Consider the following 26,135-nt stretch of genomic DNA (forward strand, 5'->3'; position numbering starts at 1 on the left):
TGACCCAAGGTTTTTAAGAAAACAGTTGCCACAGAGACAAAGCAGCCGCATCCACAGCTGGGCGCGAGCTTCTCCTGGGAGCTGTGTCAGAGCGCTCTCTGCTGCTCACCCCATGCTCTGCAGGCCTGCAGGAGCGAACACCCGTGAGAGGGCAAGTCCCAGTCCCAAGTCCTGCACGGAGAAGGAGACAATCACTGCTTTTTATTTGTTTTTTGTTTTTTTCTTTGAAAGGGAGTCTTGCTCTGACCCCTAGGCTGGAGTGCAGTGGCATGATCTCGGCTCACTGCAACCTACAGCTCCTGGGTTCAAGCGATTCTCCTGCCTCAGCCTCCCAAATAGCTGGGATTACAGGTGCGTGCCACCACACCCGGCTAATTTTTGTATTTTTAGTAGAGACGGGGTTTCACCATGTTGGCCAGGCACTGTTTATTTTTATTTTTTTTAACTGATACATAACAGGTGTACATATGTGGGGGGTTCATGTGATCATTTCATTCATATCATTTATAAAGATCAAATCAGTCTAACTGGGATATCCACCACCTTAAATATTTGGACAATGATTTTATTAAAAGCAGCTTTATAGGATTATAATGAATATACAGTTGATCCATGGTAAAGATGGCATTGGATGGCTTTTAGTAAACGTATAATTAAGCAACCATCACCAAAATCCAGTTCTAAGGCAGCCACATCAGTCCAGAAAGCTTCACTGTACCCCTGGCAGTCAATCCCCACCCGCATCCTCGGGGAACCACGGATCTACTTTTTGTCTCTACCGTTTTGCCTCTCCCAGAAATTTCCTATCCATGAAGTCTTGCAGTGTCATCTGGCTTCTTCCATGTCAGGCACTATTTGGGAGGCCATGCCTGCTGTGGCGTGAAGCTGCAGCACATCCCCTCTGACAGCGGGGCAGTGAGTCCCCGGGCACATGGGCCACACTTGCTCAGGTGGGCACCTGTGGATGGGCATTCAGGCTGTTTGAAGTTTCTATAGTAATTAGGAATAACGCTATGAGGAACATCTGTAGAAAGCCTTTGTGTGAAGGTAGGTTTTTCATTCTCCTAGTTTAATACTTAGGAGGAGAACTGCTGGGTCACATGGTAAGACTCTGTTGAACTCTTTAAGAAGCTGCCAAATAGTTTTCCAAAGTGGCTGCACCATTTTTCACTCCCACCAGCAGGGTAGGAGGCTCCTGGCATCCCCACATTCCCACAGCCACGGAGTCCCCGCCTTCCGCCTTTCTAGGAGACCCCTTTCTCCTGCCCATTTCCCCATTCTGGGTGCTAAAGTCCTAAGGTCAAGCCCACCTGCCACCAACAGGAAGTCACGCTGTGGGGCAGCAGTGGCAGGAGCAGGATGAGGAGTGGGAGCTGAAGGGCAAGACTGGAAGCCAAGCAGAAGCGGGAAGCAAAGTAGGAATCAGAAGTGAAGCAGGAACAGGAAGCAAAGGAGCAGGAAGTGAGGCAGGAACAAGCAGCAGAAGCAGGAACCAAATGAGCAGGAAGTGAGGCAGGAACAGGAAGTAAACCAGAAGCAGGAAGTGAATGAACAGGAAGTGAGGGAGGAGCAGGAAGCAAAGGAGCAGGAAGTAAAGCGGGAAAGGAAAGCAGAGCAGCAAGCACAACAGGAACAGGAAGTAAAGCAGGAGCAGAAACTAAAGGGGGAAAAGGAAGTAAAGCAGGAGCCGGAAAGAGGCAGGAACAGGAAGTAAAGCAGGAACCAGAGGGAAGCAGGGCAACAGGTCCTCCCTTCCACTCATCCTTGCAGCCTCCTCTAGCCTACCAGTGGCCAGTCCAGCAGGGAGACCCTGGCAAGGCAAAAATGAGGCTCCCAAGCACCAGGCCAGCCCCAGAAAATGGGTGCAGCAGAAGCTCGATGTTGAAAGTCAGTGGCTTCCAAGTAGCACATGCATGGAAACTCCAGGACCACCAGAAGGAAAAGCTTCACGGTCCCCTGCCTCCTGCCCTTGAGAAAGCATCCTTGGTGTGTGTTGAGTGACAGCTGATGCTCGCCCAGCGCCTGCCGTGTGCCAGGAGGCATCCTAAATACCTCCAGTCTTTTAATTCAGCTATCCCCAACAATGCAACGCTATGGGGTGGGTGTCACGGTCACCCCCCTTTCACAGATGAAGAGACTGAGGTATAGAGCTAAACAAGGCTCCGGGTCACTCCAGGGCTGGGACTGTGACGAGGCAAGTGAGGCGCCTGGGGCCCAGAATTTAAGAAGGCACCCTGCTCAGGGGTCTGCCTGCAGGTGCACTGCCCCTGGCACCTCACTCCCCTCCCCCCAAGCCCAGCGCTAGGCCACACAGCTAGTGAGTGGCAGACACTGAATTTAAATGACAGCAGTCCAGCTGCAGGCTCCCTGCTCAGAACCACTATATGAAGTGCATCAAATACCTTGAGTTTAAGAAAGTCCAGTATATGGCACAAAAATATACACATGCAAGAGCTCACTAAATGCAGCCAGATTCCATCATCTGAATATGAGTTATCCATTTCAGTAATAGCCTTGGCCAGCATTTAACCCCAGGACAGCTTCCTTCTGGCACCTAGCCTGCTGCTGGGATGTCTTCCTCCTTTTCACCCCTCAACCTCCCTCATGTATTAGGGAGACTGATTTTAAAAGTTGGCTCAAAGGTAAATTAAAAATCAGACAGTAGGCCAGGCACAGTGTCTCACGCCTGTAATCCCAGCACTTTGGGAGGCCAAGACAGGCGGATCACAAGGTTGGGAGATGGAGACCATCATGGCTAACATGGTGAAACCCTGTCTCTACTAAAAATACAAAAAACTTTTTAAAAAATTAGCCGGGCGTGGTGACGGGCGCCTGTAGCCCCAACTACTGGGGAGGCCGAGTCAGGAGAATGGCGTGAACCTGGGAGGCAGAGCTTGCAGTGAGCCGAGATCGTGCCACTGCACTCCAGCCTGGGCGACAGAGCAAGACTCCGTCTCAAAAATAAAAAAACAAATCAGACAGTAACTTCAGAAGTTTTGTTTTTAATTATCCATGCTTTATTTTCCACCAACACCACCATTTCCATGGACAAAGTGGGTTCCAAATTACCGATGTATGAGTCAACATGACCCAAGTAAGATGGAGGACTGTGGTCTCAACACACATGATCAGGTCAACAGCAAGCACAGTTTGATTTTTCGATGGAAATGCCAGGTTTTGAAATAATCCTTGCAAAGGCTGGATTTGTTCCTAACAGGCCTTGGATTGGCCTCCAATGATCTACTAACTTGTTATTCACCAGGAAAGGCAGTTTCTCTCTCCCCAGAATAGTTAATTTGGTCATGAATGAACAGAGACAGGAAAATTGAAGCAAACTAAGATGAGTTTCATTGGCTAGGACTGTCCAGGAACATTTAACAGACAAGAGCTCAGGAAGCAATAAGCTTTGAGTAAATGGTGCCAATTCTGCCTCAGCAGCCCTGAAGACCTCCTGCTCTCTTTGAATCCCCCAAAAGGGCAATGGTTGTCAAATATTTAAACATATGGACTTGAGTTTTTTGGGGGGTTTTGTCTTTGTTTTTGTTTGTGTGTGTGTGTGTGTGTTTTGTTTTGTTTTGTTTTGAGACGGAGTCTTGCTCTGTTGCCAGGCTAGAGTGCAGTAGTGCAATCTCAGCTCACTGCACCTCCGCCTTCCGGGTTCAAGTAATTCTCCTGCCTCAGCCTCCTGAGTAGCTGGGACTACAGGCATCTACCACCACACTCGGCTAATTTTTGTACTTTTAGTAGAGATGGGGTTTCACCATGTTGGTCAGGCTGGTCTCAATCTCTTGACCTTGTGATCCGCCCATCTTGGCCTCCCAAAGTGCTGGGATTACAGGAGCGAGCCACCGCACCCAGCTCTTCTTTGAGTTTTTAAGGCCATATAAGCTGTGGATGTTATAGGATTTCTTATTTCCCTGGGCAGCAACTGGGCCTCTATTGAGACCCAAATGCCCTCTTCAGAGGGAACTACGAGGTCAACAAGCACAATCCCCACATGTGCAGTGAAGTCTCCATACGTCCACTCTGGAGGAGGAGATGACAAGGCAGGGAGGCTGTCATTTCCTACTTGGGCTGGCCCTTCTAGGGACGGTCTGCTCTGGCCCCTCTGTGATTCCAGTCAGCAGCCTAGCATGTCACCCTGGGAGGACCGCAGGAACTAGCAAATCCAATATTCTGCTTACAAATGGGGAGACGGAGGCCCCAAGAAGAAAGCTAAGAGGTACCATCATCAAAGGTAAGGTGATGGGAAGCTGCCCCATGCCTCAGTGTTCCACTATGAGACAGAAGACACAGCAGTTATAACTGCCACTTACCACTGATTGTTAAACTCAACTTCATTTCTTTTTATTTTTTGCCTTTGCCATGATAGATTTTATATCTTATCACCACAACTGTGTGGTGATGTGGTTTGGATGTGTGTCCCCTCCAAATCTTATGTTGAAATGTGGTCCCCAGTGTTGGAGGTGGGGCCTGACGGGAGGTGTTGGATCATGGCAGTGGATTCCTCATGCATGGCTTGGCACTCTCTCCTTGGTGATGAGTTCCTGCTCTGAGATGACAACTCAGATAACTCCATGCTGTGGTGCTAGCACCTGAGAGACCCATGACCGAGAGATCTGCCCCCACGTATAAATCCAGAGGGATGGGGCTGGCCTGCTGCTTCTCTTCAAGAACCAGTAGAGGCTGACGCTGCAGAGAGGGCAGCACCCCAGGGTCAAGGAAATCACCGACAGAGGGGACCAGCAGGGGTCACCTAAGACCCCAGAACAAGAGAAACCTTTCTTAATTTGCCACATCCAGTGAGTTCAATAGAAGCCTCCTGTTTCAGCCAGGGGTCCCCAGTGAAGCAGAGTAACAGGACATGGGTGGATATGGAAGTGGACATGAGCACGGGAATGGATGAATATGGATATGGATATTGATATAGAGAGAGGTATGGATATGGACATGAATATCGGTATAGATACAGATAGGAATATGGATCTAGATGGATATGGATACAGATATGGGTACAGATTTAGGCATAGATATGGATATAGATATGGATGTGGACATAGATATGGGTATAGATACAGATATGGATACGAATACAGATATAGATACAGATGTGGCTATGGAAATAAATTTGGATGTAGATATGAATATAGGTATGGAGGTACATATAGGTATAGACACAGATATGGCTATGAATATAGATACAGATATGGAAATGGATATGGGTATAGATACAGAGGTGGCTATGGGTATAGATATAGACATGGACTTGGAAATGGATGGGGGTGTAGTCATGGACATGAGTATAGATATGGATGAGGGTGTAGTCATGGACGTGGGTGTAGATATGGATGAGGGTGTAGATATGGATGTGGGTGTAGATATGGATGGGGGTGTAGTCATGGATGTGGATGTAGATATGGATGTGGGTGTAGATATGGATGTGGGTGTAGATATGGATGTGGGTGTAGATATGGATGGGGGTGTAGTCATGGACATGGGTGTAGATATGGATGTGGGTGTAGATATGGATGGGGGTGTAGATATGGATGGGGGTGTAGTCATGGACGTGAGTATAGATATGGATGTGGGTGTAGACATGGATATGGGTATAGTCATGGACGTGGGTGTAGATATGGATGTGGGTGTAGATATGGATGTGGGTGTAGATATGGATGTGGGTGTAGTCATGGACGTGGGTGTAGATATGGATGTGGGTGTAGATATGGATGGGGGTGTAGATATGGATGGGGGTGTAGTCATGGACGTGAGTATAGATATGGATGTGGGTGTAGACATGGATATGGGTGTAGATATGGATGTGGGTGTAGATATGGATGGGGGTGTAGTCATGGACGTGAGTATAGATATGGATGTGGGTGTAGATATGGATGTGGGTGTAGATATGGATGTGGGTGTAGATATGGATGGGGGTGTAGTCATGGACGTGAGTATAGATATGGATGTGGGTGTAGACATGGATGTGGGTGTAGTCATGGACGTGGGTGTAGATATGGATGTGGGTGTAGACATGGATGGGGGTGTAGATATGGATGGGGGTGTAGTCATGGACGTGAGTATAGATATGGATGTGGGTGTAGACATGGATATGGGTGTAGATATGGATGTGGGTGTAGATATGGATGGGGGTGTAGTCATGGACGTGAGTATAGATATGGATGTGGGTGTAGATATGGATGTGGGTGTAGTCATGGACGTGGGTGTAGATATGGATGTGGGTGTAGATATGGATGGGGGTGTAGTCATGGACGTGAGTATAGATATGGATGTGGGTGTAGGTATGGATGTGGGTGTACTCATGGACGTGGGTGTAGATATGGATGTGGGTGTAGATATGGATGAGGGTGTAGATATGGATGTGGGTGTAGATATGGATGGGGGTGTAGATATGGATGGGGGTGTAGTCATGGACGTGAGTATAGATATGGATGTGGGTGTAGACATGGATATGGGTATAGTCATGGATGTGGGTGTAGATATGGATGTGGGTGTAGATATGGATGTGGGTGTAGATATGGATGGGGGTGTAGTCATGGACGTGGGTGTAGATATGGATGTGGGTGTAGATATGGATGTGGGTGTAGATATGGATGGGGGTGTAGTCATGGACGTGGGTGTAGATATGGATGTGGGTGTAGATATGGATGTGGGTGTAGATATGGATGGGGGTGTAGTCATGGACGTGGGTGTAGATATGGATGTGGGTGTAGATATGGATGTGGGTGTAGATATGGATGGGGGTGTAGTCATGGACGTGGGTGTAGATATGGATGAGGGTGTAGATATGGATGTGGGTGTAGATATGGATGGGGGTGTAGTCATGGACGTGAGTATAGATATGGATGTGGGTGTAGACATGGATATGGGTATAGTCATGGACGTGGGTGTAGATATGGATGTGGGTGTAGATATGGATGTGGGTGTAGATATGGATGGGGGTGTAGTCATGGACGTGGGTGTAGATATGGATGTGGGTGTAGATATGGATGTGGGTGTAGATATAGATGGGGTGTAGTCATGGATGTGAGTATAGATATGGATGTGGGTGTAGTCATGGACGTGGGTGTAGATATGGATGTGGGTGTAGATATGGATGTGGGTGTAGATATAGATGGGGGTGTAGTCATGGACGTGAGTATAGATATGGATGTGGGTGTAGATATGGATGTGGGTGTAGTCATGGACGTGGGTGTAGATATGGATGTGGGTATAGATATGGATGTGGGTGTAGATATGGATGTGGGTGTAGTCATGGACGTGGGTGTAGATATGGACGTGGGTGTAGATATGGATGTGGGTGTAGATATGGATGTGGGTGTAGATATGGATGGGGGTGTAGATATGGATGGGGGTGTAGTCATGGACGTGAGTATAGATATGGATGTGGGTGTAGACATGGATATGGGTATAGTCATGGACGTGGGTGTAGATATGGATGTGGGTGTAGATATGGATGTGGGTGTAGATATGGATGGGGGTGTAGTCATGGACGTGAGTATAGATATGGATGTGGGTGTAGATATGGATGTGGGTGTAGTCATGGACGTGGGTGTAGATATGGATGTGGGTGTAGATATGGATGTGGGTGTAGATATAGATGGGGTGTAGTCATGGACGTGAGTATAGATATGGATGTGGGTGTAGATATGGATGTGGGTGTAGATATGGATGTGGGTGTAGATATGGATGGGGGTGTAGTCATGGACGTGAGTATAGATATGGATGTGGGTGTAGACATGGATGTGGGTGTAGTCATGGACGTGGGTGTAGATATGGATGTGGGTGTAGACATGGATGGGGGTGTAGATATGGATGGGGGTGTAGTCATGGACGTGAGTATAGATATGGATGTGGGTGTAGATATGGATGTGGGTGTAGTCATGGACGTGGGTGTAGATATGGATGTGGGTGTAGATATGGATGTGGGTGTAGTCATGGACGTGAGTATAGATATGGATGTGGGTATAGATATGGATGTGGGTGTAGTCATGGACGTGAGTATAGATATGGATGTGGGTATAGATATGGATGTGGGTGTAGATATAGATGGGGGTGTAGTCATGGACGTGAGTATAGATATGGATGTGGGTGTAGATATGGATGTGGGTGTAGTCATGGACGTGAGTATAGATATGGATGTGGGTATAGATATGGATGTGGGTGTAGATATGGATGGGGGTGTAGATATGGATGGGGGTGTAGTCATGGACGTGAGTATAGATATGGATGTGGGTGTAGATATGGATGTGGGCGTAGTCATGGACGTGGGTGTAGATATGGATGTGGGTGTAGATATGGATGTGGGTGTAGATATAGATGGGGTGTAGTCATGGACGTGAGTATAGATATGGATGTGGGTGTAGATATGGATGTGGGTGTAGATATGGATGTGGGTGTAGATATGGATGGGGGTGTAGTCATGGACGTGAGTATAGATATGGATGTGGGTGTAGATATGGATGTGGGTGTAGTCATGGACGTGGGTGTAGATATGGATGTAGGTGTAGATATGGATGTGGGTGTAGATATGGATGGGGGTGTAGTCATGGACGTGAGTATAGATATGGATGTGGGTGTAGATATGGATGTGGGTGTAGATATGGATGGGGGTGTAGTCATGGACGTGGGTGTAGATATGGATGAGGGTGTAGATATGGATGTGGGTGTAGATATGGATGGGGGTGTAGTCATGGACGTGGGTGTAGATATGGATGAGGGTGTAGATATGGATGTGGGTGTAGATATGGATGTGGGTGTAGTCATGGACGTGGGTGTAGATATGGACGTGGGTGTAGATATGGATGTGGGTGTAGATATGGATGTGGGTGTAGATATGGATGTGGGTGTAGATATGGATGTGGGTGTAGATATGGATGTGGGTGTAGATATGGATGGGGGTGTAGTCATGGACGTGGGTGTAGATATGGATGTGGGTGTAGATATGGATGTGGGTGTAGATATGGATGGGGGTGTAGTCATGGACGTGAGTATAGATATGGATGTGGGTGTAGATATGGATGTGGGCGTAGTCATGGACGTGGGTGTAGATATGGATGTGGGTGTAGATATGGATGTGGGTGTAGATATAGATGGGGTGTAGTCATGGACGTGAGTATAGATATGGATGTGGGTGTAGATATGGATGTGGGTGTAGATATGGATGTGGGTGTAGATATGGATGTGGGTGTAGATATGGATGGGGGTGTAGTCATGGACGTGAGTATAGATATGGATGTGGGTGTAGATATGGATGTGGGTGTAGTCATGGACGTGGGTGTAGATATGGATGTAGGTGTAGATATGGATGTGGGTGTAGATATGGATGGGGGTGTAGTCATGGACGTGAGTATAGATATGGATGTGGGTGTAGATATGGATGTCGGTGTAGATATGGATGGGGGTGTAGATATGGATGTGGGTGTAGATATGGATGAGGGTGTAGATATGGATGTGGGTGTAGATATGGATGGGGGTGTAGTCATGGACGTGGGTGTAGATATGGATGAGGGTGTAGATATGGATGTGGGTGTAGATATGGATGTGGGTGTAGATATGGATGAGGGTGTAGATATGGATGTGGGTGTAGTCATGGATGTGGGTGTAGTCATGGACGTGGGTGTAGATATGGATGTAGGTGTAGATATGGATGTGGGTGTAGATATGGATGGGGGTGTAGTCATGGACGTGAGTATAGATATGGATGTGGGTGTAGATATGGATGTGGGTGTAGATATGGATGGGGGTGTCGATATGGATGTGGGTGTAGATATGGATGAGGGTGTAGATATGGATGTGGGTGTAGATATGGATGGGGGTGTAGTCATGGACGTGGGTGTAGATATGGATGATGGTGTAGATATGGATGTGGGTGTAGATATGGATGTGGGTGTAGATATGGATGTGGGTGTAGATATGGATGAGGGTGTAGATATGGATGGGGGTGTAGTCATGGATGTGGGTGTAGTCATGGACGTGGGTGTAGATATGGACGTGGGTGTAGATATGGATGTGGGTGTAGATATGGATGGGGGTGTAGTCATGGATGTGGGTGTAGTCATGGACGTGGGTGTAGATATGGATGTGGGTGTAGATATGGATGTGGGTGTAGATATGGATGGGGGTGTAGTCATGGACGTGAGTATAGATATGGATGTGGGTGTAGATATGGATGTGGGTGTAGTCATGGACGTGGGTGTAGATATGGATGTAGGTGTAGATATGGATGTGGGTGTAGATATGGATGGGGGTGTAGTCATGGACGTGAGTATAGATATGGATGTGGGTGTAGATATGGATGTGGGTGTAGATATGGATGGGGGTGTAGTCATGGACGTGGGTGTAGATATGGATGAGGGTGTAGATATGGATGTGGGTGTAGATATGGATGGGGGTGTAGTCATGGACGTGGGTGTAGATATGGATGAGGGTGTAGATATGGATGTGGGTGTAGATATGGATGTGGGTGTAGTCATGGACGTGGGTGTAGATATGGACGTGGGTGTAGATATGGATGTGGGTGTAGATATGGATGTGGGTGTAGATATGGATGTGGGTGTAGATATGGATGTGGGTGTAGATATGGATGGGGGTGTAGTCATGGACGTGGGTGTAGATATGGATGTGGGTGTAGATATGGATGTGGGTGTAGATATGGATGGGGGTGTAGTCATGGACGTGAGTATAGATATGGATGTGGGTGTAGATATGGATGTGGGCGTAGTCATGGACGTGGGTGTAGATATGGATGTGGGTGTAGATATGGATGTGGGTGTAGATATAGATGGGGTGTAGTCATGGACGTGAGTATAGATATGGATGTGGGTGTAGATATGGATGTGGGTGTAGATATGGATGTGGGTGTAGATATGGATGTGGGTGTAGATATGGATGGGGGTGTAGTCATGGACGTGAGTATAGATATGGATGTGGGTGTAGATATGGATGTGGGTGTAGTCATGGACGTGGGTGTAGATATGGATGTAGGTGTAGATATGGATGTGGGTGTAGATATGGATGGGGGTGTAGTCATGGACGTGAGTATAGATATGGATGTGGGTGTAGATATGGATGTCGGTGTAGATATGGATGGGGGTGTAGATATGGATGTGGGTGTAGATATGGATGAGGGTGTAGATATGGATGTGGGTGTAGATATGGATGGGGGTGTAGTCATGGACGTGGGTGTAGATATGGATGAGGGTGTAGATATGGATGTGGGTGTAGATATGGATGTGGGTGTAGATATGGATGAGGGTGTAGATATGGATGTGGGTGTAGTCATGGATGTGGGTGTAGTCATGGACGTGGGTGTAGATATGGATGTAGGTGTAGATATGGATGTGGGTGTAGATATGGATGGGGGTGTAGTCATGGACGTGAGTATAGATATGGATGTGGGTGTAGATATGGATGTGGGTGTAGATATGGATGGGGGTGTCGATATGGATGTGGGTGTAGATATGGATGAGGGTGTAGATATGGATGTGGGTGTAGATATGGATGGGGGTGTAGTCATGGACGTGGGTGTAGATATGGATGATGGTGTAGATATGGATGTGGGTGTAGATATGGATGTGGGTGTAGATATGGATGTGGGTGTAGATATGGATGAGGGTGTAGATATGGATGGGGGTGTAGTCATGGATGTGGGTGTAGTCATGGACGTGGGTGTAGATATGGACGTGGGTGTAGATATGGATGTGGGTGTAGATATGGATGGGGGTGTAGTCATGGATGTGGGTGTAGTCATGGACGTGGGTGTAGATATGGATGTGGGTGTAGATATGGATGGGGGTGTAGATATGGACGGGGGTGTAGTCATGGACGTGAGTATAGATATGGATGTGGGTGTAGATATGGATGGGGGTGTAGTCATGGACGTGGGTGTAGATATGGATGTGGGTGTAGATATGGATGAGGGTGTAGATATGGATGTGGGTGTAGATATGGATGTGGGTGTAGATATGGATGTGGGTGTAGATATGGATGAGGGTGTAGATATGGATGTGGGTGTAGATATGGATGGGGGTGTAGTCATGGACGTGGGTGTAGATATGGATGTGGGTGTAGATATGGATGGGGGTGTAGTCATGAACGTGAGTATAGATATGGATGTGGGTGTAGATATGGATGTGGACGTAGGCACAGATGTGGATGTAGGCATGGATACAGACGTAGACATGTATGTACATGTATTCATGGATGTGGATGGAGGTATGGATATGGAGGTATTCATGGATATATGTATGGATGTGGGTATATAAATGTAGATGTGGATCCAGATATGAGATTTCTTTTTGCGATTGGCTCATGTGATTAGAAGCTGTCAAGTCTGAAATCTGCAGGACAGGCCAACGGGCTGGAAACCCAGGCTGAGGCTGAGGCTAAAGTCTTGGGGCAGAAGGTCTCCTTCCTTCAGCTGACTGGGTGAGGCCCACTCACGCTGTGGAGAGCATTCGCCCTTACTAAAAGTCAGGTGACGGGACACATCCACCATGTCCACAGAATACCTTCCCGGGAGCACTGAGATTCATGTGTGTTTACATAATTGGGTGCCATGGCCTAGCCAAGCTGACACCTAAAGCCAACCACCACAGCCCACGCAAGCACCACAGCCCACACAACCACCACAGCCCACGCAAGCACCACAGCCCTGCCAAGCGAGCCCAGCCCTGTCTCTTTACCCCTCTTCCCTGGTGCCAGCATTGCCTGCTGTGGGGAGCAAAACCACAACCAGCCTATGAAGGGCTGAGCAGGGCGCTGACAGAGGACCCTGGTCCGGCCCCTGCTGAAGCCTCAGCCGACAGCAGGGTGCAGCTTAGAGGGGAGTGGAGTGGAAAGCTACACTGAGAGCGCAGCTCACTGCCTGGGACTGCACTGGCAGAGGCTCCTCATCTAAAAATACTCACGAGCCCCCCCCTTTCGGTGCAGGGAAGGGAAGTGGGTCCCACTGAAGGAGGCTGAAAGGGCAAGGGGAGATGTGGTTATCGCAGGGAAAGTCTCCTGGGTCCAACACACCCTCCCAGTTCACGCTCATTCCCTTTGGAGGGACTGAGTCACCTCCCCAGACACCCCAAAGATATGGGAATAAAGTGGTTATATCAGAAAAGGAGATCTCTCCAGCGACAGGGGTATCTCTCAGTGTGACTTCTTGGAGTCAAGGTTTTCTGGAAGCTGAGAGTGTGTCTGCCCCTCCAGGTCTGCCTCCACCCCAAGAGGACCCTGTGGACGTGGTGCCCCAGGCTCCACCATCCCCAGGAGAAGAGGTGGGTGTTTGTCATTTCCTGCTCCACCCCTGCAGGCCAGATCTGAGGGCGGCTGCACCTCCTGCTCCCTCGGCAGCCCCTCGTGTTCCTGTGTCCTCCCCTGTCCTCGGCCCTACTCTGTGGGCCTCTGGGGACCACTCCCTCTCTGGTCCCCACAGGCTTGGGCGAGGCGACCACTTCCCACTTTGCTGGTCCCAGGATGCATCCCATCCATGAGAGTCCCCTTAACCTTGACCTCTGGAAAGAGCCCCATCACTTTTCTCTCCATTCACCCGTGTCAGGAATGTTGAATTCCTTTGCTAGCAACACAGAAAGCCTCGATCGGATCGGATCGTCGCGCTGCCTAAAGCCCGGTGACAGCTTCCCATGGTGCTTAGAATAGAATGCAAAGCCCAACGGGCCCTGCCCAAGCTTCCACCTCCCTCCCAGCCTCCTCCCCTCACCGCACCACCAACAGCCACCACCTTTTGTCTCCTCTGATGTCCCATCAGTGCCATGCTTGGACTCGTTTTTGCTGTTTCTGGGACAGTGGTGCCATTCCCCTCCCGTGACTGACTCCTGCGTGCAGTCCCTATATCTGCCCATCACCCCCGGGGCACTGTCCACAGCATTCTGTTGATTTCCTCCACACTGTCTAACACAACCTGAAACAACCTCATCTGCCCACCACGTCTCATCTGTGCCTCCCTGCCTGGAACGGAGCTGCAGGAAGGCAGCGATGTTTGTCTGGAGGTGAGCACTGCGGTGGGCATTTGCCCCGCACGTGGTGGGTGACCATTGGGCGGGTGGGCACCCCCTGAGGCCTCAGAGCAGCAGACGCCCCTCCCTGAGCCTGGTTGGGCCTGCACCACAAGCAGCACCCAGGTCCCTCTCCACACACAGCTCAGTGCAGGCCGTGAGCAAGTGGCCGCATCCACGCTGCTGACCACCTGCCTGGCATGGCGTCTGGTAAACAGCAGATGGATATTGGCGTAGATGTGCCACCTCGAATTGCTGGATTGGGCAGAACCCTGCTAGAGCCCATCCAGTTGCAGACACAAACCCAGGGCCCAGCAGATGGTGCTGTCTGCTAGGACGAGGCTGGAGAGCAGTCGCTCCATCCAGTCACCGTTTCCCGCATCTGGATGCCTGCATCATCCCCTGGACAGCCATGCAGAACCCGCGCTGTGCAGGCATTGGAGGGCCGGGGACAGGAGGCTAACCCTCTATGGTGGGGTCCAGGCTGCCCCGCACAGCATCCTGCAAGGCAAGTTCCGCACCGCGACCACAGGCGGCCACAGCCCCGCCACTGAGCACTCGGGGGCAGCCGCGGTGCAGGAGCAGAAGTTTCTGTCTCACTTTGTTTTTATTTCAGTGTCCACCCCCTGGTTGCGGGTTCCCTGTTCGCTGGTGCAGGTCTATGAGGAGGAAACACACAGAAACCAAAAGATGGAATCAGGCTGTCTCGGGCCACTTCCTTCCGCCACAGCTCTGCCTGGAGTGCCAGCCCCAGCACAGGTGAATACACAGAACCAGCGCCTCCCTCCTGGAGCTTTCCTGGGGAGACCAGTGAGGGTGAACAAGGAAGTGGATAGAGAACTCCCCACAGCGTAAGTGCAGTGGGGACATTTGTGGCAGGGAGTGCCTGGGGAGGGTGGTCGGGGAAGGCTGCCCCAAGGAGGTATCATCTGAGCAAGACCCAAAATTGTAAGAAGTAGCACGCGGCGCTCCCAGGGAAGAGCATGCCAGGCTGGAGGCCCTGCGGAGGGGACAAGCTCGGCAGCTTGGAGGACCAGAGAGAAATCCAGGTGGGTACTGGCCAAGGTGGGGGTATGAGAAGGAGGGCTGAGGACAGCTGGGGTCACACAGCACCAAGTTGTACCAGCCCAGGCACAGTTAACCATTCATTTTAAGAGCAAGTGAATCCCACATGCTTGACCCAAGGAATTGCTGGAAAGGTGCTGACAGATCCAAAGGATGTACAGTTCAATGCCAAAGGGTGTGGCAGTCACCCCTCAGAGGCTCGGAGCAAGTGGCAGGGCAATCAACTCCCCTGCATTTCCATCCACAGTGCACTAAATGCCACTGAATTATCCGTCCACAGTGCACTAAATGCCACTGAGTCACCCGTCCACAGTGCACTAAATGCCACTGAATCGTCCACTTTGGAGTAGTTGATAAGATTGTTAACTTATGTTATGTGAGCTTCACCGTGAAATAAATGTGTGTGTCTTCATCCACAGCTCCTGCCTCCTAACTCACACAGCCCTGGTTATAGCCTTTTGTTATCACGTTGGGGCAGTTTAGGCCTCAGGAAACTGAATCTCAAGACCCTAATCTGACTGTGGGTCAGAAGATACTCATTCCAGGGCGGGTTCTGCCCCATCCCCTAGAGGAAGAAATGCTGCCGAGAAGCTGAGAAGAGTCTGGGCCAGGCGTGGTGGCTCACGCCTGTAATCCCAACACTGGGAGCCCAAGGCAGGCAGATCACCTGAAGTCAGGAGTTCGAGGCCAGCCTGGCCAACATGGCAAAACCCCATCTGTACTAAAAATACAAAAATTAGTCGGGCATGGTGGCACGTGCCTGTAAAACCAGCTACTGGGGGTGCTGAGCCAGGAGAATTGCTTGAACCTGGAAGGCAGAGGTTGCAGTGAGCCGAGATCACACCACTACACTCCAGCCTGGGTGACAAAGTGAGGCTCCATCTCAAAAAAAAAAAAAAAAGAAGAATCTGGACAGACAAGCCCTGCTGAGTTTACACCACACCCTATTTATCCAGTTGCATTTCTACGTGGTTGTCAATCATTCCTGTCCAATGATGTCTCCATCAAAGGCCCAAGAGGACAGGGTTCAGGGACCTTTCAGAAAGCTGAGCACGCAGAGGCTCCTGGAGGGGCTGCCCAGGGAGGGCATGGCAGCTCCACGCCCCTTCCCCGTACCTCGTCTGTGCATCTCTTCATGTATATTCTTTGCAATATCACTTATAATAAACCAGGAAACGTGTTTCCCTGAGTCCCGTGAGCCACTCTAGCAAATTAATCAAACCCAAAGAGGGGTTGTGGGAACCCCAACATCAAGAAGTTGGTCAGAAGACCCAGACGTGCAGCTCATGTCTGGAGTGGGAGGGAGGTCTTAGGACTGAGCCCTCTCCCTGTGTGATCAGACACTGTCTCCAGGTAGAGGGGTCAGAATAGAATCAGAGGACGCCCCTGTTGGTTTTGATGTTGTCATGGTGTTGATGATGTCACGGTGCTGGTCTCACGGTGTTAATGATGCAGTGTTGATGATGTCATGGGGTTGATGATGTGGTGTTCATGATGTCATGGTGCTGATGTGGTGTTGATGTTGATGTGTTGATATGGTGTTGATAATATCGTGGTGTTGACGATGTCATAGTGCTGATGATGATGTCATGGGGTTGCTGAGGTCGTGGTGTGGATGATTTCCTGGTATTAATGATGCGGAGTTGATGAAGTCATGGTGTTGGTGTGGTGTTGATGTCGTGGTGTTTATGTTGTGGAGTTGATGATGTCATGGAGTTGATGATGTTATTGTGTTGATACTGTCATGGTGTTCATGATGTGCTGATTGTGTCGTGGTGTTAATGATGTGGTATTGATGATGTTGTGTTGTGGTGGTGGTGATGATGTCATGGTGTTGAAAGTGTCGTGTGTTGATGTCACTGTGTTAATGTCATGGTGTTGATAGTGTCATGGTGTTACTGATGTGGTGTTGATGATGTCATGGTGTTGACAATGTCATGGTGTTGATGTGGTGTTCATGTCACTGTGTTGATGTCATGGAGTTGATAGTGTCATGGTGTTAATGATGTGGTGTTGATGATGTCATAGTGCTGATGATGTCATGGTGTTAATGATGCAGTGCTGATGATGTCATGCGTTGATCATGTCATGGTGTTGATGATGTGTTGATGATGTTGTGGTGATGTCATTGTGCTGATGTTGTGTTGATGTCGTGGAGTTAATGATGTGGTGTTAATGATGTCATGGTGTTGATGTCATGGCATTGATGGTGTCATGGTGTTGATGACGTCATGATGTTAATGCAGTGTTGATATCATGGTGCTGATGATGTCATGGTGATGATGTCACGTTGGTGATGTCATGGTGTTAATGATGCAGTGTTGATGATGCCACGGTGTTAATGATGGTCTTGGTGTTGATGATGTAGTGTTGATGTCATGGTGTTAATGATGTGGTGTTGATGATTTCATGGTGTTGTTGATGTCATGGTGTTGATATGTCATGGTGCCGATGATGTGGTGGTGTTAATGATGCAGTGCTGATTATATCATGGTGTTGATGATGTCATCGTGTTCATGATGTCATGGAGTGCTGGTAGCGGGACAGCAGCTTGAGTTTCTTCAGAGCAGCTCCTTGGAAGTGTGTATTCACTCCTGCCCACACCTCCACCCCAGGGACTTAAAACAGTCTCAATGCCAGAATATCCATACCTTGGGAAGTCACTCAGCCATCAAAAGGGATGAAGCCCTGACCCATGTTCCAACACTGATGGAGCTTGCGAGCACCACACCAAGGGAAAGAAGCCAGGCATGTAAGGCCACATACTGTATGGCTGGAAATGTCCAGAACAGGCAAATCCACAGAGACAGAAAGTAGATTCATGTGGGGAGGGAATGGAGAGTGACTACTAATGGCAACAGGGTTTGTTTCTGATGTGATGAATGTATTTTGAAGCTAGACAGAAATGGTAGCTGCATGCCATTGGGAATGCACTAAATGCCACTGAATTGTACACTTTGGAGTAGTTAATAAGATTGTTAATTTCTGTTATGTGAGCTTCACCGTGGAATAAAATAATAAGTGTATGTATGATGGAGGAGACCTCAGAGTCAGGCTGGAAACAGAAAGCCCCCATCAAGTGCTTACTATTTGCACTATTGAAAATGCTGACCATGACCCCATTTAATCCTCACTCTGCGAGGGAGAACTATTAATACTGTTAGCTCTAACTCTTGGATGAGGAAACTGAGGCACAGAAAGTGGAAGTGATTCAGGCAGGGACACAGTGGGCAGCAAGGGTTCAAGCCCAGGTAGTATTTCTTAAAGAGGTCACCAATTTGCATAAGCTTCAGGCCTTACAAAGCCAGTTTCACATTAACATCACCACCACCATCATCACCATCGTCATCACCACCTCCACCATCACCACCATTATCACCATCACCACCACCACCATCACCATTATCATATCATCATCACCATCATCACCATCATCATCACCATCACCATCATCACCATCACTATCATTACCATCACCATCATTATCACCATCATCATTACTATCATCATCACCATCACCAAAATCATCACCACCACTATTATCACCGTCGCATGCCAGTAGTGAGATGTAAAACAAATGAAATTATCATGCATTGCTGATGGAAGCTTGGAAAGAGAGAGGGGAAAGAGAGTGGAAAGAACAAAGGGACGAAGAGAGGGAAGGAGGAAGGGAGTGAAAGAATGAGGGGGGAGAAGAGGAAATTGGAGAGGATGGGAGGGAGGGAAGGCAAGGGAAAAAAATCCTAGGAGGTGGCTTGGGCCCTTTGGCCCTTCAATCCCTAGGGACAAAGGGCTCTCGGATGTGGGGCAGGGTCGGGAGGAGGAGTGCTACAGGGATGGCTCCCTCACATGGCAGACAGAAAGGGTGAGCGCTCAGGACAGCCCAAGAATGATGTGCAGGGTGGGCCCAACCTCCCATGACCCCTGCACCTCCCTCCCAGCAGGACACTGCAACTCTCCATCCACTCCTCCCCACTACCAAAAGAACACAAAAATAGGAGGATGGACTGCTGGTGCTCGGTGGTCCACAAACAGATGGCTCCCTTTCAACTCCAGCCTCAGCCTGGATCCCGCCTGGGTATGAATCCACCTGGCCCAGTAGGCAAGGCCAGATACAGGAGGGGCACCCAGGCCTGTCTGCGGGCAACACCAGCAGCATCACCACTCCATGGTCAGCTTGGGGCATCCTGCTCTTAGGATCAAACACTAGTGTCAGAGGCGTCCTAATCAGAGTGAGTCTGTCTTTAATAAATGTGGGATATAGCCATGCCTGCAGGGTTACACTCCCAGGGGGTAGGCACTCTTGGGCACAAGATGTTTATGGTTGAGGGAACAAGTTAATGATGCTGACTAAATAAAGACCCAGAATTTTATGGCAATGTCTTAATATTTTAAGAACAAAAAGCATTCTTAGTTTAAGAGTAGGTTTTGATTTAAGGTTAATAGTACATTCGTAAATCCTTGCTGAAATCAGTAGTAACATAGGAAAATAATACTAATAGCCTGTCAGAAGCTGATCACCAGCCTCTGTAATAAAGCACAAAAGACCTCTCTTCTTAGCTCTGTTAACCTGTATAAATAAGAATCGTATTTAAGGTGTGCGCGTTCCTTCTCTTGCTTTTGGAGGATGCCCTGCTCTGTAACCGAGTGGTCTCTGATAAACGATTTTAACTTTACTATACTCTGCCACTCACCTGGAATTGTTTCTCATCCAACATCCAAGAACCCACTCTTGGGGTCTGGGACAAGCCTCTTATTCCAGTGACATTAGGAAGGGGTTAAAAAATGAAAAAAAAAAAGCACTTGCCTTTCAAGATGCCCGCTTGGTCCTTCTCCAAGTATCCTTTCCTCCCTTTCATTCATGTTCTAAAGCCTTTTAATAAACTTTCACTCCTGTTCTGAAACTGGCTGCAGTCTCTCTTTCTGCCTCATGCCCCTCAGTCGAATTCTTTCTTCTGAGGAGGCAAGAATTGAGATTGCTGCAGACCCGCACGGACACGAATTCACCACCAGGAACGTTTTGATGCCATGATTCAAATACGTATTTTGGTGCTGCATGACTCAGATCCGTTCCGGGTGGTAAGACACCTCTATGCCTCACCTTCTTCGGCTAGAGATGCTCAACGCCTGTACACAATTTTCTTCTCCGCTTTTGCTCTCCTGTTTACTAACCAATGCCCAGAACAATTCCCCTTTGTTGTAAGTGACTCTGCTGATCTCTCAGTTCACCCTGATGGGTGGCTTGCAGGGGCGGGAAGAACTCTGGGGTCTGCACCGACTCTGGGGTCTGCACCGAGTGGAACTGAGGCACCGATGGCCCCCTGGAGACAGAAGACTTGTGAGGGTGGTGGGGCTAAAGCCTAAAGCCATGCAATGTCTGGGGTTTCCTCTGCTTTTGCAACTAAAATCAGCTCTTTCCCAAGAACCCACAGTGCCTAGTCTCCTGCTTTCTCTGCGTGTGTTCTGCCTGTGGGGCTTTCAAACACTCCCTGGTATTCCCTGGTGTCCACAGCTCTTACTGCATTTGTGTGGCACCAAAGATATGGGCTCCCTTGTGGATCCCCCCTGAGATTTATATTTGTTCTCACCCTACCAGCTCAGATGACCTCCCACCCTTCCCGTCTGCTGCCGCACTGCCGGGGCAGATACTCACTGGAACCCCAGCCCTGTCAGCTCCTTATGACCTACCATGTGATTTCCATTTCTGTAAAAAGGAAAAAAAAAATGAGGCCAGGCACAGTGGCTCATGCCTATAATCCCAGCACTTCGGGAGGCTGAGGCAGGTGGATCACCTGAGGTCAGGAGTTTGAGACCAGTCTGGCCAACATGATGAAAGCCCATCTCTACTAAAAACACAAAAATTAGCCAGGCATGGTGGTGCATACCTGTAGTCCCAGCTACTCTGGAGACTGAGGAGGAAGGATCACTTGAACCTGGGAGATTGAGGCTGCAGTGAGCCAAGATCACACCACTGCACTCCAAGCCTGGGTGACAGAGCAAGACCATCGCAAAAAAAAAAAAAGAAACAAAGAAAAAATGAAAAATGAAAAAAGGAGGCTCTATCCCCAGGTTCTTTCTTCACCCTGGGAATTCTCCACAACTCCCATGGGAGCAGGGCTGGGAGACAGTGCAAAAGAGTCTTGAAGCCGGACAACAGCGGGGGATTCCAGCACTGCCATTCTCTACTGGAATGCTCAGCTGGATGCTTGACCCTGGAGAAATTCTTTCTCTCTCTGAAGTTTTCCTTAGTGGAGAGGGAGAAAATGAAAAAATATGCATATGCCTATTTTGTTAAATGTAAGGTAATAATAGCTATTAAGATTCAACTATTTGTAAGAAGGCGAGAGTTAAAAGACAGTCTGGGAGACAAGCACGACAGGCAGGACCTGGCATGGAGCAGAGTGCTCATCAGATTGGGTTTTTCCCAACCTTCAGTGATCACCACAAATTTCTATGACTTTCTATTCATCCCATCTGTATCATTCATCATTTGAATACTTTTGGCTGTTTAATTAAACACATTGACTCACTTTTCTTTTTTACTTAAATATGTTTTAAAGGAAGCCTCATATCTCAACCAAAAATGGAAAACTAATATATCCATTGCCATTAATAAAAGGTAACCATAACAATATAATAAAGAAAATTCAACAGTATCATCAAACTGCAGCTAGCTTGTACAGTCAGTTGAAGGCGTCATGCTTGAGGCCCACTTCTGCCTTTCTCTTTTTCAAACAAGAAGTTTAGAAAGGTTAGAGATTGATTGGTACCCAAAGGAGACTCCCTTGTTGATTTAATTATTAGAAAAATGGGTTATTAAAAAATGATTAACTTCACTATGGATTCAATGTTATATCTGTTATAAAAAATATTAAAAACTTAAAAATAGGCAAAAACAAACCACTAGGTGTGTCTCTGTGGTTGGCTTTCTATTGACTGAACTATTTTACAACTGTAGAATAGAAGTTCATGTAGAGAATACAGCAGTGTGCATGATTCTTATCTGAGAGCAACACAAAGCTTCCTCTATGGTTATGTAATCAGTGTTGTTCACTGTAGATGCAACTGATGCTCATGTCTAAGGAAAGATGGTCCCAAGTATTACTTACACCTTACTGTCCTGTAGGATGTTACCCAAGTGTGCATCTATTATCAAATTCATTTCAGCATGCCTTTGTTCTTCACATTGTCCTTTGAACCAGCCTTGACATCTGCTATGGTTTGAATCTGTCTCCCCAGATTCATGTGTTGGAAATGTAATCCCCAGTGCAACATTGTCAGGAGGTGGGGCCTTTGGAGGTGTTTGGGTCATGGGAGCTCCACCCACATAAATGGATTAGTGCCTCTGTAATCTGGGGTTTTCAGGATGGGTTTGCTCTCTCTTGCCCTTCCACTTTCCGCCACGTGAGGATGCAGCAAGAAAGCCCTTGTCAGATGCCAGCATCCTGATCTTGATTTTCAGCCTCCAGGACTGTGAGAAAGAAGTTTCTATTCTTGATAAATTGCTCAGCCTCAGGTGTTCTGGTCTAACAGCACAAAGTGGACTAAGAAAACATCTTACAGGTTCCCTCGTTTACTGATGAGTTAAATACAACATCTTACAAGTTCCCTCGTTCGCTGATGAGTTAAATACAATCCTTTACATGTGCTTATTTTATATTTATAGAACAGTTGTTTTCCACCTTTTGAAAATTACATTTTAGCATCTAATTGTACCGAAAATCACCTCCTATGCTGGTTAGGGTCTCCTACCAACCTCATTCAACTCTCTCATTTATAGTTGGTACTAAGGCCCAGAAGGGGTCAGTGCCTTCTCTGAGTCTGCACAGCAGTGGATGCTAAACCTGAGACTACAAGCCAAGTTCCTGATTCGTTTGTGTTTCTCGTGGCCATCCGCCTCCCCTTAATGGCTACCCAAACCTACCTCTCTAGAGGTTCCAGTCCCCTCTCACCTTTCTGGATGTAAAATGTATTCCTAACCTCTTGCCTCTACCCTGGCAACCCACACTCCTCCTTACTGCTTCCCTAATTCCCAGATAACACCCAAATACAGCCTTCCTTCTCTGCCCTCTCCTTGCCTCCCTGAACCAGAACACCTGTCTCTTAAACTTAACCAGGGTCCCACACTCCTCTCCAAATACTCCCCGCCATGACCTACACACCCGACACATTCTGGCCGCTGCCCTCCTCTCTAGCTCGGTCCCACCAATCTCCCCAGCTCGACACACTCTGCACTCGACCCCTCACTCTGTCCCTTAAACTGCCAAGTTGCTCCTGCTCCACGGCCTCCGCCCTCACAGCTCCCGCAGCCAGGGGTCTTCTCCCCGCTCCTCCGCCTTCTTCACATGCCGTCCTCCCTTCACTTGGCCTCTCCCTGGCCACCGTGGTGAACACCCCTAACTCCACCACCTCCCGGCCACTCTATCCCAATACCGTGCGCCCAGTTCTTCACAGTCTTTCTCTTGCTCTGATTTCAGAGCTGTATGGGGTTTCGGCTGGCTGGTTTACTGTCGATCTTCTGCACTAGAACCTAAGTTCCGGTGAGCAAGTTCCCTGTTTGGCTTGCTCAGGGCACCTAGAGCCAGGCCTCGCGCAGAGCAGGTGCTGATGAATATTTGCTGAATGGCTGCACACTGCCTTAGCTGGTAGCAGCCCCTGGGTCTCTGAAAAGGCTCGCGATGTCAGACAGGGCGACACATGCTGCCTCTGCTGCTGACTGTGCTACCTGGGCTCTTTCCTTCAAGTAATATCTATTTCATGCCCAGTACAGCTCTAGGTGCTGAGAAAATGGGACTTGGTTACATACAGTGGCTGCAGTGAGGAAAGAAAGGGGTTCGTGCCATGGAAACCAGCAGGCAAGAGAAGGTATGCTTTCAGCCCAGCATCCTCAGCTGACTTGGGCCACCGGCCTCACATCCCCCTTTGTTTCATTGACTATCTAAGTCCACTTTGCAGTGCTCTAAAGGAATACCTGAGGCTGGGTAATACATAGAGAAAAGAGGTTTATTTGGCTCATAATTCTGCAGGCTGAACAAGAAGCATGTGCCAACAACTGGTGAGGCCTTAGGCTCCTTCCGCTCATGGAAAAAGGGGAAGGGGAGCAGGCGTAGCACATGGAGTGGGACAGGGGGACGGGGCAAGGGTAGGACATTGCCGGGCTTTTTTTTTTTTTTTTTTTTTTTTGAGACGGAGTCTCGCTCTGTTGCCCAGGCTGGAGTGCAGTGGTGCGATCTCGGCTCACTGCAAGCTCCGCCCCCTGGGTTCACGCTATTCTCCTGCCTCAGCCTCCCGAATAGGTGGGAATATAGGCACCCATCACCACGCCCATTGCCGGGCTTTTTAACAATCAGACCTTGCAGGGACCCATAGAGCGAGAACTCACTCATTACCACAAGACAGTGAGGGGGAGATATCCAAACCACATCACTGATCACTTCCAGAACATGGGCCTCCAAGACACAGGAGGTTCAGGACCCAGCGTGAGAGCAAGGACACACAGCCTTCCAGAGGAGACTCCCAGTGAGGCCACCCCGCACTGGGGGATTTCAAGCCATCTGGGAAAGATCTGGGGAAAGATAAGGTGACTATTCCAGCCACCTCCAGTCATGGAGAGGCAGGCGGGTGTATGCAGAAAGACAGAGGACAAGGTAAAAGTGTTGGGGGGACTCGTGGAAATTCAACAATTGTGATATTTTTAACAAGTTCCTATTGTCTTCATTTTTTTTTCTTTTTTTTTTTTTTTGAGACAGGGTCTGGCTGTGTTACCCAGGCTGGAGTACAGTAGCATGATCTCAGCTCACTGCAGCCTCCATCTCCTGGACTCAAATGATCCTCCCACTTCAGCCTCCGAATTAGCTACCACGCCCAGCTAATTTTTTTATTTTTTGTAGAGATGAGGTCTCACTATGTTGCCTAGGCTGGTCTTGAACTCCTAGCCTCAAGTGATTCTCCTGCCTTGGCCTCCCAAAGTACTGGGACTGCAGGCACAAGCCCTGCACCTGGCCACCAGTCCCTACTGTAAAAAGGAAAAAATACACACACACAAGCACATATATATTATAGCAAAGAAAGGGGGCTGGATTTTCGGATAACTTATCTGTAGCTCCGAGGACAACCTGGTTCCCCAGGGACTCATTAAGTCCTTCTTACATGGCTGCTGAGTCTTCGCCATCAACAAGCCCAGCAACCTCCCCAAAGAAAGGATTCTGCAGCCTGGAGAGGGCCCTCATCCACTGATGATTATGTTTCTTGCTCAGAGGAAACTAAGTCTAGCTCCCTGCTAACGCAGCCTTGGGAAGCCAACACTTCACCGAGAACCCTGAATCGGCCCCTCTCAGAGGCCGGGAAGGCAGTGGGGCTGGCAGGGCTACTGTTCTGAATTCATGTGCACCAACTGCGTCCCCTGAGCTACGCCTGCATTCACCACACTGATTCAAGACAGCCGCATCCATTCACCAGGCTCTGTGTCATCAACATCACCCCGTGACGTGCCAACATCAGGGATCCCCCACTCTGGGCTCAGGAAGACCGTCCTAGGATATTTTTTTAAAGCACAGCGAGAGAGAAATAAGAAGGCCAGTGGTAGTGACAGACCTAAGAGTGTTCTGTCCCTCTTAGGCCCCACGACGCACACCGCTGCGTGCTGCCCGGGAGCTCATTCTTAGGTTTTTAGGTCTTTAAAGAGGTTGTGACGAGGAGGGTATTCCGGATGCTTTGTAAACTGACAGACTTTTTAATTAACATAACACCGTGATATTATCACATCCAACAAAACTAACACCAATCCCTTACTATCTTCTAATACCCAGTCCATAATAAATGTATCTGCTTATCTCAAAAAAAAAAAATTCAGTTGGTTTTGTTCAAATCGGAATCTCAACACGATTTAGACAGCCTTTGGTATTTCTCTTAAGTCTCTCTTCTCTTTTATTTTTTTTAACAGATGCATTAACCTTAATGAATCAGGAATATATCAAAAGAGCAAGCAGGCCGGGTTCAGTGGCTCACACCTGTGATCCCAGCGCTTTGGGAAGCCAAGGCAGGTGGATC

General features: G+C 48.6%; 1 long non-coding RNA gene across 1 annotated transcript; it reads left to right on the top strand.

Moving 5' to 3' along the window:
* Window positions 1-1,560: 1,560 nt before the first annotated feature.
* On the top strand, window positions 1,561-16,267 carry LOC129136701 (uncharacterized). The gene is made up of 6 exons (XR_008538612.2): window positions 1,561-2,642; window positions 3,825-4,237; window positions 13,216-13,283; window positions 13,775-14,872; window positions 14,978-15,070; window positions 15,506-16,267. It is a non-coding gene; the product is annotated as an uncharacterized LOC129136701 (long non-coding RNA).
* Window positions 16,268-26,135: the final 9,868 nt, after the last annotated feature.

Source organism: Pan troglodytes, chromosome 10, assembly GCF_028858775.2.
Source record: "Pan troglodytes isolate AG18354 chromosome 10, NHGRI_mPanTro3-v2.0_pri, whole genome shotgun sequence".
Classification (NCBI taxonomy): Eukaryota; Metazoa; Chordata; class Mammalia; order Primates; family Hominidae; genus Pan; species Pan troglodytes.